At 41.3% G+C, this 15,756-nt stretch overlaps 1 protein-coding gene across 2 annotated transcripts in view; it reads right to left on the bottom strand.

Moving 5' to 3' along the window:
- Positions 1-15,756, bottom strand: part of MARCHF3 (membrane associated ring-CH-type finger 3) — a 253,055-nt gene that overhangs the window by 211,967 nt on the left and 25,332 nt on the right. The window contains exon 2 of one of the 2 annotated variants that reach the window (XM_075835997.1): positions 10,461-10,676. The exons of the other annotated variant lie outside the window; for it this stretch is intronic. The gene's annotated coding sequence lies outside the window, so the exon portion shown is untranslated. The remainder of the gene's footprint in view (positions 1-10,460; positions 10,677-15,756) is intronic. 2 annotated transcript variants of the gene reach the window in all.

Below are 15,756 nucleotides of genomic sequence, written 5' to 3'. Positions count from 1 at the left end.
AAAAAAAAAAAAGTAAGTGTGTGTGCGCATGTAAAATTTAATACTTACACAGAGTTCACCACTTCTTCTAAAGTCCGGCCTCCTAGGATGACGTTTCTTCCTATGTGATCGCTGCAGCAGTCATATGGCCTGCAATATCATCCCAGGAGGCTGGACTACACAGAAAAGGGAGGGGGTAAGTATGAACGTTTGTTTTTTCGGGTGCTCTGCTTCCTGCAGCGGAAATTCCGCCCTGAAAAATACGCATCACAAGGCATCCACCCTGAACACGCCGTGTGTACTCCTACCCTAAGGGCAAAGCCCCACGTGGCGGAACTGCTCTTGAATTCCGCTGTGGACACTCCGCAGCGTTAATCCGCAGCGGAGCCGTTTCTCCATTGCCTTCCACTTCTGTTCAGTAGGCTTCGTTTAGACGAGGCTGAAAATTCCGCTGCGGAGCATAGGCTGCGGTGCGGAATTTGGTGTCCGCAGCATACAATGGATGTTGCGGACCAGTGGCGGACTGGTTGCGGACTTATTGCGGAAGTTCTCCATTGACTTCAATGGAGATTCTAAATTCCGCAATGAAGTCCGCAGCTGTCATGCACATGTTATGTGTGCTGCGGATGCGTCTTGCTTTTTGGACATGACATTTCTTCATTCTGGCTGGACCTATGTATTTCTAGGTCTACAGCCAGACTGAGGAAGTCAATGGGGCTCCCGTAATTACGGGAGCGTTGCTAGGAGACGTCAGTAAATAGTCACTGTCCAGGGTGCTGAAAGAGTTAAGCGATCGGCAGTAACTGTTTCTGCACCCTGGACAGTGACTACCGATCCCAATATACAGCAACCTGTAAAAAAAAATAGAAGTTCATACTTACCGAGAACTCCCTGCTTCTTTCTCCAGTCCGGCTTCCCAGGATGACGTTTCAGTCTAAGTGACGGCTGCAGCCAATCACAGGCTGCAGCGGTCACATGGACTGCCGCGTCATCCAGGGAGGTCGGGCTGGATGCCGAAAGAGGGACGCGTCACCAAGACAACGGCCGGTAAGTATGAAATTGGTTTACTTTCACTAGGGAAAGTGCTGTCCCTTCTGTCTATCCTGCACTGATAGAGAGAAGGGAAGCACTTTTACCGCAGTACGCAGCAGCTAGTCAGCATCAATTTACTGCACATTTTGGGCAGATCCGCCGCAGAATCTGCAACGCAGATTCTGTGCGGCATTGATGCGGACAGCTGCGGAGGAAAACCGCCACGTGGGGCCATGCCCTAAGGCCTTATTCACACGAACGTCTCAACAGTTTTGCGCACATAAAAACGAAGTTCCGTGTGACATCAGGCGGGCATCTGTTTTTTACGCGCGTATGTCATCCGTATCTCACGCGTTTTTTACGTCAGCAAAATAAACTGAAGGTGTTTTTCCTTTTTCTCATTTCTTTAGCAACTATTGCGTGAATCACGGACAGCACACGGATGTGCGTCCGTGTGCGGTCCTTGATTTGCATGCACCCATTGACTTCAATGGCTGCGTGATGTGCAAAAAGCCCACAATAGGACATGCAGTGAGTTTTGCGCAGCGGATGCATTCAGTTTAAACTGGCAATTTAAACTGCATCAAAAAACGCTTCTAAAAACACTAGGGTTATTAAAATGTAACATGCGTTTTTCAAAGTGTTTTTACTGCCATTTTTGGTGGCGTTTCTCATTTGATGTTATTTTCTACATGCTTTGTTTCTGGCGTTTTTGAAGTCCCGTAGAGAAGCCTATGGGGAAAAAAAAAAAAAAACACCTGAAAAAGCGCTTTATCCAGAGCAAAGCACAAAATTGCCTTAAAAACACCACAAACCAAAACGCAGTTTTATGTAGTACTTTTTAGATTTTACTATAGACTTTAATGTAACATCTGTCTACACTAAAAAAATGCACACAAAAAACCTGCACAAAAACGCAGTATAACCCTGTAGGACACCTTAGGCTGGGTTCCCCCATAGCGTAAACGCTGCGGAATTTCCGCAACAAAATTCTGTGCGGGAATTCCGCATCGTTTACAGTAGCAGCAGCAAAGTGGATCACATTTAGAAAATCTCATGCCCACGCTGCGAAATAAAAAACGCAGTGCAAACGTTAACTTTACCTGCAGTGCGGAATTTTATTCCGCAGTATGTCAATTTATGCTGCGTTATTGTTCCTTTTCTGTTGCGGGTTTTCCCCATTGAATTCAATGGGGATGCAAAACCCGCAACAGAAAGCCAAGCCTTGTGACTTTTGCGGCGTAATCAAAGAGCTTACACCGCAAAAAAAACTCCGGAAGAAAATAAATAAATCATACTTGCCCAGAACACCCTCCTTCCTGCAGTCCGGCCTCCTAGGATGACGTTGCATCCCATGTGAACGCTGCAGCCAATCACAGGCTGCAGCGTTACATGGACTGAAACGTCACCCAGGGAGGCCGGAGCGGACATCAGACGAGGGAGGGGGTAAGTATCAACGGCTTTCCTCCACAGCGGAATTTCAGTCCAAAAATAAAAAAATAAAATCGCACCACAATGTGGTGCGATTCTTCGGACGAAATGTCCTGCGGGTTCGAGGTCAGACACGCTACGTGATTTTTACACAACGTATCCATCCCGTGGGAAACCAGCCTGAGGCCTCGTTTACACGAGCGTGATATACGTCCGTGCGACGCAAGTGCTTTTCACGCGTGTCGTACGCACCTAAGTAAGTCTATGGGGGCATGCAGACAGTCCGTGAGTTTTGCTCAGCGTGAGTCTGCTGAAAAAAACCTCACGACATGTCCTATATTTGTGCGCTGTTCGCGCATCACGCACCCATTGAAGTCAATGGGTGCGTGAAAATCACGCAGGTCACACGGAAGCACTTCCGTGCGAACAGCGTGATTCGCGCAACAGCTGTCAAACTCTGAATGTAAACAGAAAAGCACCACGTGCTTTTCTGTTTACAAACATCCAAACGGAGTGTCATAATGATGAGCGAAAATCTCGCAGCCGTGCATCATACGCTGATGACACACGGAGCTGTTGAGTGCCTTTTGCGCACGCAAAACGCCACATTTTTTGTGTGCGCAAAACGCACACGCTCGTGTAAACTGGAAAAAAACAAAACCTAGAGCATGCGGTGTTTTGGGGAAAAAAAACATCACAAAAATGTCACAAATAAAAGTATTGTTTATAGAGAATTTCATATTTTCGTATAACTACCAGCAAACATCTTGATGCCGTGTAATTAGCATACAAAAAAATATCATGAAAACCTGACCTAAACCCGATGTGTGAATCCAGACTTACAGCACTGGTGCCATGGAGTAAAAACTGTTATATTCTCACTTAGTCCAATTCACGGGTGAATAATGAACTTGCCAACATGTTTAGGGCGAAGTATGGAGGTGCCTGTGGTAGGCACAATTCATCGTAAGCACAAGTAAGCATTGAACTACTCTTTCCACTGTCCTAATAAATATCTGCCATGTTTTATTCCCACGTTTGGACACCAAAAAATGGCCTATTTGGTGGCTCCCAGTCAAATAGAATTTGGAACTATTTGGGGTACTTTAGACAAGCAGAATTTCATTAGTACGGAGTGCTGAATTTAAAGATTAGGTTTACTTTATAAAAATCAATGCTTGTGTATATATAAGGATCAATTGTACTTAAACATACTTGTGTTAGTAGACTTGTTCCCTTTATGGAGGGCCAGTCAGATCAGAAAACAGGGCATAAAGCTAGGGAATCATATTCCCTTATATACAAGTATGGATTCACATAGCCAGCACATCAGGGATTTTACCGTTTATTACACTGATAAATTGTGTGGAATGGAAGAATTTGATGAAATGACTTTCTACATCTTCGTGAATGCAGCGCTTTACTGAAGATACATTTTAGATCAGTCACAAGCTGTCAATGTGGAACACGGCCTGATAAGAGAGTAAACGGGCTTTTTATGGATGGCGGCATTGCTGTTCTTTGCCGGGTAAGCGGCCACTGTCTGGAAAGGTGAAAAGTCTCAGTCCTATTATATGGTTTATACCGAATAAGGACTGACAAAGCTTGAATTAATGGAATTCAATGGTTAAACATTTCCAGACAGACAGAAGCTGGAGTATGAATGGCGACACAAACAAAAATTTTCTACGTGGCAGTTCATTAATATGACTCATCTACCCAAGACATTATAGATCTGAATCTATCTCGGAGCAGAAAATATATATCCAGTGTATAATATTTCTATATAAATGCCAGTGAATAAAACATACTAAAGTATATTTGCCAATGTAATAAAAGTATATATATATATATATATATATATATACACACATATACATACACACATACATACATACACACACACATACACATACACACACGTTATGTTGTGCTTAATGTGTACAATATATATGTCATCTATCTATAGCTACCCGGAAGCTTGTCATGGCCTGTAGCATTAGATTACCACTTGACTTTTTGAAAAAAAATCTCATCTGGCTGCGTAAAGAAAAAAAAAGTCGAACATATGGTACATCACAGCTATGAGTGACACCTTCTATGGCAAGTGCCATTCGACAGCAACTCAATTTGCCTGCCTGTACCTCACTCCATCAGGAATGTTTTACCTTATTCACACTTCAGATTCTCTATTTTTTTATAAATACAATGGGTCACATATGTCTTTTTAGCTCTGTGTTTCTATGTTGTTGTTTTTTACATTTTATTTATCCATATTTTGTGTATTGCAGGTACATTTACTTCTACATGGGCTGAATATTGACACTGACAAAACATGCTGCATATTTAAATAGACACAAAAGACTTTAACTACCCATAGCTGCTAGAAAAGTTTTAGTATTCCCCTGTTAAACAAGTCCTTTAAAAGGTCAAATTCAGAGAGGGAGGAAATGCATGTTGCAAATACTTATATTTGTGTTTTTCGTATCCACTCGTTTTCACAAAAAAAAAAAAATGCACCAAAAATTGCACTGTGTGAATCTGGCTCAGAGGACATCGTTCAAGTTTTCTGATTGCAAAGTGACTGTAAATGATTGTATGGATTATGTGCTCCCCCTTGCTTGACATGGGTTAAATTCCCAGGAATGCCCCCTGGCTGCAGATGGTAAGGAGTTCCGGCAAAATTGTCTCACCTTGTGGGAGACCCAGGAATTCTATGGGCAGCCCTATGAGAATGGCTGCATTGACTAATACTAGACCTGTATTTAGCACCATCCAACTTGTGAAGAAGGACTACATACATACTATTTGCAAATATTATCCTGTATGCTGCGGGACACAAAGATTGGTACCCCCCCCCCCCCCCCCATGTACATACATCTGGTTAGAAAAATGAAGAGCAGAACACACTTGCTAGTAAGAGTTGAAAAAAAAAAAACACAGAATGCAGCCAGGTGCTGAGGCATAATACACCCACGCCAGCTTACAACTAATTGGGATCTGACAGACCGCAGCTTTCGAAAAAATACAACTAGAGAAAAAAAAAAAGACAATAATTGGCTTTGTATTTACCGTTTTGAAGTTAATCATTTAATGTTATTAAGTTTTTGAGAAATAGCGACTGCATTATTTGCTATGAACATGTTTCGTTTATTGGAACCTCACTACATTCGCAAGAATATTGACAATTAATTAGGAGACATAGGGTTACTAAGCGTCTGGTTTACCAGGACATCTCCTCATATTGAAGTGTTAACAACGTATCCAGCTGGGATTTCAAATACATATATGAACTATCGTGTTCTTACATTTATTGATTCCAAATAATGAGGTTGCTTGTCTGAGCAGCACGTGGATCTGAAGGATAGTGAGATGCACAGTAAGGGCCTGTCCACACGTAATGGAATTGCTGCGGAAAATGTACGCAGCATTTCTACTAAAACTAGCAGAAATCCCGCTGCTGAAAAAACTGCACCATATTGCGGCATTTTTTCAAGTCTGTGAGATGGCGATATCTCATCTGAAAAACGCAGCAGTTCTGTCCATTTTCCGCAGCAGGAATTGACATGCTGCGGTACGAAAAATACGCACCGCAGGTCAATTTCAGGTCGGGAAATTTTCCGCAGTGTGTGGATGAGATTTGTTAAGTCTCACCCACTTTGCGGCTACTATATTCTGCTGCGTATTTTCCGTCTGCAATTCTGGACGGAAAATACGCAGCAATTCCACAGCGTGAGGACAAGCCCTAAAGGTCTAGAAATAGGGAAACTATAAAGACTATTTAATATTATTCAAAATAAAAAAAAAGTCAATTCACATCACGTTTTGAACTTTCCCCGACATATAGGTTAATTGTAAGCAGTGACGGATGCCTAAGGCTATGTTCACACGCTTAGCAAAAAATGTCTGAAAATACGGAGCTGTTTTCAAGGGAAAACAGCTCCTGATTTTCAGCCGTTTTTTAAGCAAACTCGAGTTTTTCGTAGTGTTTTTTACAGCCGTTTTCTGGAGCTGTTTTTCTATTGAGTCAATGAAAAACGGCTCCAAAAACCGCTCAAGAAGTGACATGCACTTCTTTTGCGCTGGCGTTTTTTCAAATTGGCCGCGTAAAAAACGCCCCGTCGGAACAGAACGCCGTATTTCCCATTGAAATCAATGGGCAGATGTTTGGGGGAGTTCTGCCTCTGATTTTTCAGCCGTTTACGGCCCGAAAAACGGCCGAAAATAAGCAGTGTGCACATACCCTTACGGTGGCATCCATCACCAAAGACTTTAATAGTATACTTTCAACATGAGAGTTCATGACGTAGATGTTTAATTCATTAAACAGATACCATGATAGTCTATGGGTGACAGATGCCACTATTAGTCTATGTTTGACAGATGTGTTAAACAGATGCCTGCAATACTATCAGTTTGAGGGCTTATTCAGACGAACGTACAATACGTCCGTGCAACGCGTGTGATTTTCACGCGCCTCGCACGGACCTATGTCAATGAGGGTCGTTTAGACTGTCCGTGATTTTCACGCAGCGCGTGTCCGCTGCATAAAACTCACGACATGTCCTATATTTGTGCATTTTTCACGCATCACGCACCCATTGAAGTCAATGGATGCGTGAAAATCACGCGCTGCAGACGGAACGCACACGCTCGTGTGAATCCGGCCTAATGCATATGTCATGAAAGGCTATTGAATAGCGCCTATAGAGCGGCACATGTCAACCATAGGCTCTAATGTTAAAGAGGCGTATACTGCAATTCATGTTTTATGCAGCATCCAGTAGGATGGAAAACCATCGTTTACTACACTATTCTACCTTAAAAAAAAGTATATACTTATGTATACCAGTCAAACGGAGGCCTAAAGGACACTTTTTTGTTTCTGACACAAAATGTGCCAAAAAGCTGGCACACATGGCGTGCATCAAATTTATTATGAATTTTAGACTATTTTTGCACCTTCCTATACAGTTTTGAAAACTTCTGAGAAAAAGGGGTGTAGCTAAGAGGAGTCGTAAAATGCGTCAGATTTATTAATGGTGTGCTCCATTTTTTTGTGCAAAATATTGATATAAAGTACGACAGCGAAGAGGAGAAAAACGTCTAACATGTCTAGCAAGCAGTGTGCACCACTGATAATCTGGTGCAGTTTCCGTCTGTCTACTTTATACGGTCTATCTTTAAGATGGTGTTAATAAATCTCGCCCATTTTGTCTGTCATTTCTACCTGTTGATTTTGCAAAGACCAACAATAATAAACTAGATTAGAGAGAGGAAAAGTGTAAAATGATCCTTGAATAAAACATCAGCTATCACACGTGTTTATGTATAAGCCATTCATGTCAAAAATAATTAATTGAAATATACCAGTAAATAAAAATATATGGATGACATATCAAGGTCGTAAAAGGGGGTCCCACCCTTAGGACTCCTGCTCTATGAGGCAAAGCGTGAAGACTGACAGACCCAGCACTTTCATGTATTACATGGATGGCCATTTATCTGACTGACTACATTTCTCCTGCAGCTGATGCCAGCTGGCTACATCTTTTTCCAGATTGCATGGGGTGGAAATAACTTGTATGATGATACACAAACACAATGTTAAATTAAACGGTCAAGATTTAAAGGGTTATTCTTGTCACACAAAGTGTTGGCTTATCGCTAGACCATACCATCACTTTGTGATCAGTAGAGGTCTGAGGAGACCCCACTTACTGTATCCCGAGAATGAAGGGGCCGGTTTAGTGCGGAGTCCCCTTCAAAGTTTCCCCTGCACAGCAGCATTCCGTACTATCTGTACCCCATCGCAAAGCAATGCCATATCCTAGCAATATGCCATCACCATAGGGCACACATTTCAAATGCCATATTTTTCTATATATTTGTGCAACCTTTCCATGGCATAGTTTTATACATAACCCTTATATTACTTGTGCCCTACTTACAAACATTCAGGTCATGCTAGGCAAACCCTGATCACACGTCAATAAAATACACACAGAAAATAGCATCTCATGTCTGGAAATTCCCTCTACATGCCCTGGAGCTATTCATTTATAATAAATGTGCAAAAGACAAAATCCAGTACATACAGTAGTTTACCATATATAGTAACAGGCAAACCCAAGGAATCCTATAAAACTATCTGCATAGATCCTAAACCCAGATTTTCACCAGATGACATAGTAACTGGCTGCTACGAAAACAAAACATTCAGTAAAAAATGACCGTGTCATGAAAGTAAACAGTTCTTTTATCCTTTTTAGGACATATTTGTATTTAGTATTATGGCCAATTACCCATGACATTTCATTTTTAAGGAATTTTAAAGAATAAAAATGAAGAAATTTATGGATCAGTCCACAAATTAAAAATGCCCTGAAATATCAATACAATTACTCCACCCGATACCATGGTGCACGCTAAGAAGATATTTACAATGAGCCTAACCCTATAGCTTAGAGCAGACGCCTCCAACCCCCTTTACCTTGGGAACAAACACAGGAGGTTTTACTATGCAGGCCTGGCAAATAAACCATTTTAGCATAGGAGGCTGTAGAATGAAAAGTTTCAGAACCCCTGTATTAGTTAGTGATTGAATGATGATGTCACAGAATAAGCTCAACGGGTACAGCAGATTATGTGTGACAGGACTATGATGTCACAACGTACAACTATGAAATAGTTGTCATAATAAGCAATCAGATCATTTCTTTGATTTTTCCAACGAAAATATTAAGAAGTGATCTGATTGGCTGTTTTAGACAGAGGTTCCACGTTTTCTTTGCACTCGTTTTTATACACGAGGCCCAGAATAATTACAGTGAATATATACAATATATGTATATGTTTATAAATGAAGCAAAAACAAATTACAAAAGTCAGCTCCAATCTGATGAGCTTTTCAATATTTGTATGTCAGGTTGTATATTAAGAAAGGGGCATACACATGAGAAATCATTTGCATGATGGGAAATTCTATTGCCCAATTGTATATTTTCATACAATAGTGAAATGATGGCTATGATGATAAGCTTAACTAATGATAATGTTAAGACGTGTACAATAACACGTTGTTTAAAGACGGTGCCGTACTGTACCTCTGATTTTATTTGGAGGCATATTGCAAAGTTTCTTCCCACGGATTAATATGGAATCGGTTAGAAAAAAAATTCATGGTGTGTTCCAATGCATGCTGTATTATTCACTAACAGTGGCAACGTAAGCCCTTATTCAGACGAGCGTATTTCACATCCGTGCGCTGCCCATTTTTTTAACGGACAGCACGCGGACCTACAGTATGTAATTCAATGGGGCCATTCAGACATGCGTTGTTTTTCACGCAGCGTGTTTCCGTTGCGTGAAACTCACTGCATGTCATATTCTGGTGCGTTTTTGCAGATCACGCACCAATTGAAGTCAATGCGTGTGTGAGAATCACGGACAGCACACGGACGTCATCCGTGTGCTGTCCGTGATTCATGCAGCAGTTTTTAAAGAAATGCAGAGAGGAAAAATATAAATAAAATTTAAAAAAAATGTGCATTAACACGGGCATCAAAATCTGATGCCACAAGGAATGAACACTGATGGCACATGGAACTGTAACGCCGGAAAAACGCTGTGCTTTTTTGCGGATGCAAAACGGACACGTTCATGTGTATCTGGCCTTAGGCAGTACAAGCAGTGCTAAGTCTACGTGCTACTTAACAGGGTCCATGCATGTGACTTACCAGGGCTGGATTATAAGGAGGGCACACAGGGCACGTGCCCCAGGGCCTCTACCTCCACTAGGCTACCTTTTTGTCTGGTACTATTACTTTTGAGGTCAATATATCCATGACAATATTTTTGCGGGCACCATCTGTGTGGCACTATTATTTATAGGCATGGCATAGTGCTGTAGACACATGCAGCAGTAGCATAACACAGTATTGGGGGTTGCACATTATTGGGGATATACCACTGAGATAGTCAATAATATAAATAAGTGCCTAAAAAACAATACATACCGTATACGAAGTTCATATGTGCACATCCATAATGGTTAAAGACAACAGACAATCCCTTTAATATGGCGGCTGATGATGCTCAGTGCAGGGGAGATGTAGCATTACTTTGCAGCCATTCAGGTGAATATCTCTTCATTTAATACATACATGGCCCGAGTTCCCCAGAGCGAGAGTATCTGCTTGTTTGCGGCCCTCTGCTCTGGTTCATAGGGAGGTCTATGGACAGAAATAAATAATGCAGAACCGCAAATATAAAAATATGAAACCGAAAAGATACCAATTAAGTAGAGAAGTAAATAGTTTGACAGGCCAATTCCCCACTAGTATGACCCAATATTATGAAAAGTATTACCCTAATATAACGTTCGGAGCATTAAATGTAAAGCAGACGTGCCCCCCGCCCCCCTTCTAAAATAGTTTTGTAAGGGTTACAATAATTAATAGTAACATAGAAAGCATAACTACTATTTTTAAGTCTATGCAGCAGTATACAGAACAATGCCAACTTTTTAAGTCCTTTCCAGTAAGAACTCATCTGGTCTTATAAAGAATTTAAGATTTCATACATACAGATGTAGCCAAGTTTTTCTTGACTGCAGCGTGATATCACAGAACAAGAGCCATTGAAAAGTCTAAGAAAAAAAATCAAGTAACAATTTCTTGCCACTGTGTAGTTAATGTGGTAATGGTCAAGATAAAGATGGCTACATCTGTTGTTCCTAAAATTATTGAACTCAAACTTATTTTTATGAGCACATGTTCCCTTTAAATATGCAAAGGCTGCGAAGTATAATTACAATTGTAAAGATGTCATGTTGTATTCCTAATTCGAATACACAACAACTCATGACTACGCAGGTAAAAAGTCTATTAGTAAAACCAGCGCATCATTGTTTGCTCAACCAAATGGAAAAAGCCCGTAGGAAAATCAATTGCAGTCCTAGTCTGGGTAAATGGATCTACAAAGCTTTATTTTTAGAGACATCAAGAGCATAATATTTCTTACAGTAGTATCATCATGATGTGGTCAGAACTTTACATGGAGTGCAAGGTGTCTAAGTGTTGAGAAAGTACATCCCTTCTCACACACACATCTGACAAAAAATGGCGACCGCACACTGCGAACACCAATGTAACCTAAACCACTAAATCTACTTACAATAGGGAGGTTCACACACACACACACACACACACACACACGTCTGGAAATAGACAAAACCAGGACAACACACGGATTTATATTACTGCCGTATTATATTAAAGGGGTTTTCCCATGAGAGACATTTAGGACATATCCACAGGATATGTAATAAATGTCAGATAGATGTGGTTCCCACCTCTGGGACCCGCACCTATCTCTAGAACAGAGCCCCCCCAAACCCTGTTCTACTGCTCTGTGTTGCAGGTGAATTCCGACCATGAAAAAGGTTACATACAAGCTTAATAACTCTAAGACCTACCACTTAATATTTCCCCACAGCTTACTTCGACCCTACAAACAGCATTTAAATACACATGGAAAGATGAGGCGATTAAATATTTCGGTGTCCAGATCACCCGATCATACACCTCCTTATATAAACGTAACTTTTCCCCCTTTTTCCAGGAAATGAATACACTATTGTCTAGATGGTCTTCCCTCCCCCTGTCCTTCTTCGGTAGAGTATCTGCAGTTAAAATGACTATTCTACCAAAGTATCTGTATCTCTTGGAGACCCTTCCGGTGGCTATACCACGTAGCGAAATTCGTAGGTTTCAATCAGCTCTCTTGAAATACATTTGGGCAGGTAGGCGCCACAGAATCCCAAAATCAGTACTACTTTCTACCACTGCAACGGGCGGCCTAGCTGTCCCTTATGTATATCGGTACTACTTAGCTGTACATCTCCGTAGAATTCCTAGTTGGACTTCGATGCGTGCATATAATAAATGGGCTGAGATTGAGAAGCTGTGGATCACTCCTACTCACCCGAATTCGCTGTTGTGGTCTGGGACTGTGGATGCTTGGCCAAAATCCCTACTGGGTCCCATGTTGTTCACTAAGAACATATGGAAGCTAGCTAACGCCTTATATTCCTTGTCCTCTCCCAAATCACCAATGACCTCTTTCTTATTTAACCCGTCCTTACCCGACGGACTCACTGTGAGGATGACTAAACCATGGTCACGAGCTTGTTTTATTTTGCGGACATCATGGACCCATGCTCGAGAACTCTTTTACAGTTCTCAACATTGCAGTCTAAGTAGAACTTACCACCCAACACATACTTCAGTTATCTACAGATAACCCACTACGCCAATTCTCTTCCTGGTGATAGCAGTTTCTCTAAACCTGCACCCTTGAAATTCTCTGCAAGACTATTACCTCCACTAGTGGTCTAATCTCTGAAATATATAGTATTCTATCCTCTTCAGGGGGTAATGAGAATCCAAAACATAGCTATATGATTAAATGGGAGACCTATATGGATAGGGAGATCCCCCTGTCGCTGTGGCAAATTATATGGTTGCAAGCTGCGAAGTCCTCTCTTTGTGCCGCCTACAGGGAGAACCAATATAAAATTCTTATGTATTGGTACCATACCCCGGACTTTCTCCATCCCATATACCCTCTCATTTCGGATAGATGTTGGAGATGCTGCAGCGATAGGGGGACGCTTCCTCATATCTTTTGGGACTGCCAATTGATTTGCCCCTTCTGGAGGGAGGTTGCAGGTTTAGTCCATACACTGTTAGGGGTCCATGTTCCCTTGACAGCGCTAACTTTTCTTCTTAATGTACCGCCGAAAGGCCTCCGAAAAGTATCCTCTGGACTACTACTACATGTGCTTACTGCCGCTAAGTGTCTCATAGCGGCTCAGTGGTAGAGAACTGGTCCCCCTACAATGACAGATCTGTATTCTAGAATTAGAGAGGTTAGAAGAATGGAATCCTTGACAGCCTCCTTCAACAATCACCTAGTACGCTTTCATGATGTCTGGTCACCATGGGATGTATTTGATTCATCTAGACCGCCCTGAGCCACATATTACTAATTCTAATTTCTTATTGATGTACTCAGATCAAGCCAGGATATCTCTTTGCTTTCTTCCCTCCCCCTTCTATTGTCTTGTCATATATGTTTTATGTGTTCGCTGGTTTTCTTTTTATTTCTTTCCTTTTATTACTTTTCTGAAAGCAGAGTCTACCTAGACTATAGAGAAATGTGGGATCCACATATTACCATATTACATGTTCTTTGTTGGGAATCTTTTGCAACGTGACTGATTTCTCCTATGATGCCCATTGTAGAATGTATGATATTTTTGGTATTCACCGTGCTATACCTTCATACCACCCCTGTTATGACTTATACTCTGTACTGTATTGATACCGTGTATGTTTTGTTCTTTCTGAAAAAAATAAAATATATAATTGAAAAAAAAAAAAAAAAAGAAGGTTACAAAGTCAGGAGTTACGAAAACAGTGTATCTCACTGAGCTACGCGGTTTCCGTAAGTCCTATAGAACCGGTTGGTGGTTACAGAAACAGCGTAGCTCGCATGCTATGCTACTTCCGTAACTGCCATTCACTACTATGGGAGCTACGGAAACAGCGTAGGTCAGCGAGCTACACTGTTTTCGTAACTCCCAACCATATAACCAGGAAGTGGCCGGGAGGGAGCGAGAACAGACAAAGCTAGAACGTGGTTTAGGGGGCTCTGTTCTACAAATAGGTACGTGTCCTAGAAGTGGGACCCGCATCTATCGGACATTTATGACATATCCTGTGGATATAATCCAAAAAATAAAATATTTGAAGCAGCACAAATCCCGATATCAGGAGCGGTCTCACGCTGTAAAATTAGACAAACCCAGTCTGATGTAATGTAATCCTCAGAAAAAGCATGGTTGAACAGCAGCACACGTCTCCCAAATTTCAATCAATATATTCCTTTATTTGTCAAACATCCAGTAAAAAATGGCAACGTTTCGACCCGTGACAAGTGGAGGGTTGAGAAACTTTGCCATTTTTTACTGGATGTTTGACCAATAAAGGAACATATTGATTGAAATCGGGGAGACGTGTGCTGCTGTTCAACCATGCTTTTTCTGAGGATATCCTGTGGATAGGTCATAAACGTCTCTGGTGGGAAAACATCTTTTAAAGTCTTCAAATCAGTTCTGTCTAGTTGTGGAGCCACATTTCATGCCTAAGGATCCTTGCTAAGCAGTGGGGCAAATATATAGATTGTAACTTTTCTTACATTTATTTCATACTAAGCCAACACTACCTTCCGATTTTGTGATATGAGAGTTTGGGATACTTACTAGCATAATAACTGGAATCTCCAGGAGCATCTACTCCATGATTATTCCATACAAGAGTGTCATCAATGGGAACCCCACCGAAACGGAGTGGCAAAAACTACTTACAGGATAGTGACAATTTGCTTACCCTATTGGATAGTGTCACTCCATGGTGTTCACATAGGATAGCACCAACTTTCTGGTAAATCCAGTGTCCACTGTCTGGCGCCCATTCAGACAGTGTTGCTTGTGGTGGCCTCAGAATAGTATTCACTGTCTGCTGGCCCTAATGGGATGGCAATCATTTTCTGATGACTACCATAGTGACAGAGTTACTATCCATTCCCTGATGACCCCTCTTGGATAATGTCCAACTCTGGTAGCCATAATTAGATTGTGTCTAGAAACTTCAGAGGAAAAACTTTCAATATGAGGGTCCTGTCAAAAAGTTTTTGGATGCCCTCAGTCCTAAGCTAAGTAGACCCAAATGCTATATTAAAAAAGTCTAAATCTAAATTTTGATTTGTATGGGTATGAATGTTTGTACTTTATTCAAAATATAAGTTTGCTGCAAATATAAATGAAAAAAAAATAAAAATTAACTCCTAACAGTTTTAATAAGTAATATTTTCTACTACAAGTCTGACAGTTATCTTCGCAAATATCCTCCATCTATTTTGTGAGTTAGGCATTTCCCCTTTTCTATTACCAGATATCACAAGATCTACAGTATTAAGTTATTATAGTGGTGACTGCCATGTCCAGGTACTCAGACGAAGCAATTTTTCTTGTGAAAAGAACAAACTGACATACGAATCCTGCGTCACAGATCGGAAAACGCCATCCTATTACCTCCTGCACGGTTCTAGCTGGCCTCAGCTAATTCCCACACCGCCAACTATAAATTTCATCAGCCCCAAGTCACATTTACTGCAGACAGCACAAGAATCAGAACACTGCAGGCCGTCACACTGTCAGCGAGAGATGACAAGCAGTGTACTGCAGAG

Source organism: Rhinoderma darwinii, chromosome 1, assembly GCF_050947455.1.
Source record: "Rhinoderma darwinii isolate aRhiDar2 chromosome 1, aRhiDar2.hap1, whole genome shotgun sequence".
Classification (NCBI taxonomy): Eukaryota; Metazoa; Chordata; class Amphibia; order Anura; family Rhinodermatidae; genus Rhinoderma; species Rhinoderma darwinii.
Note: the sequence above shows the minus strand (reverse complement) of the source record. Positions and strands in the feature narration are given on the sequence as shown.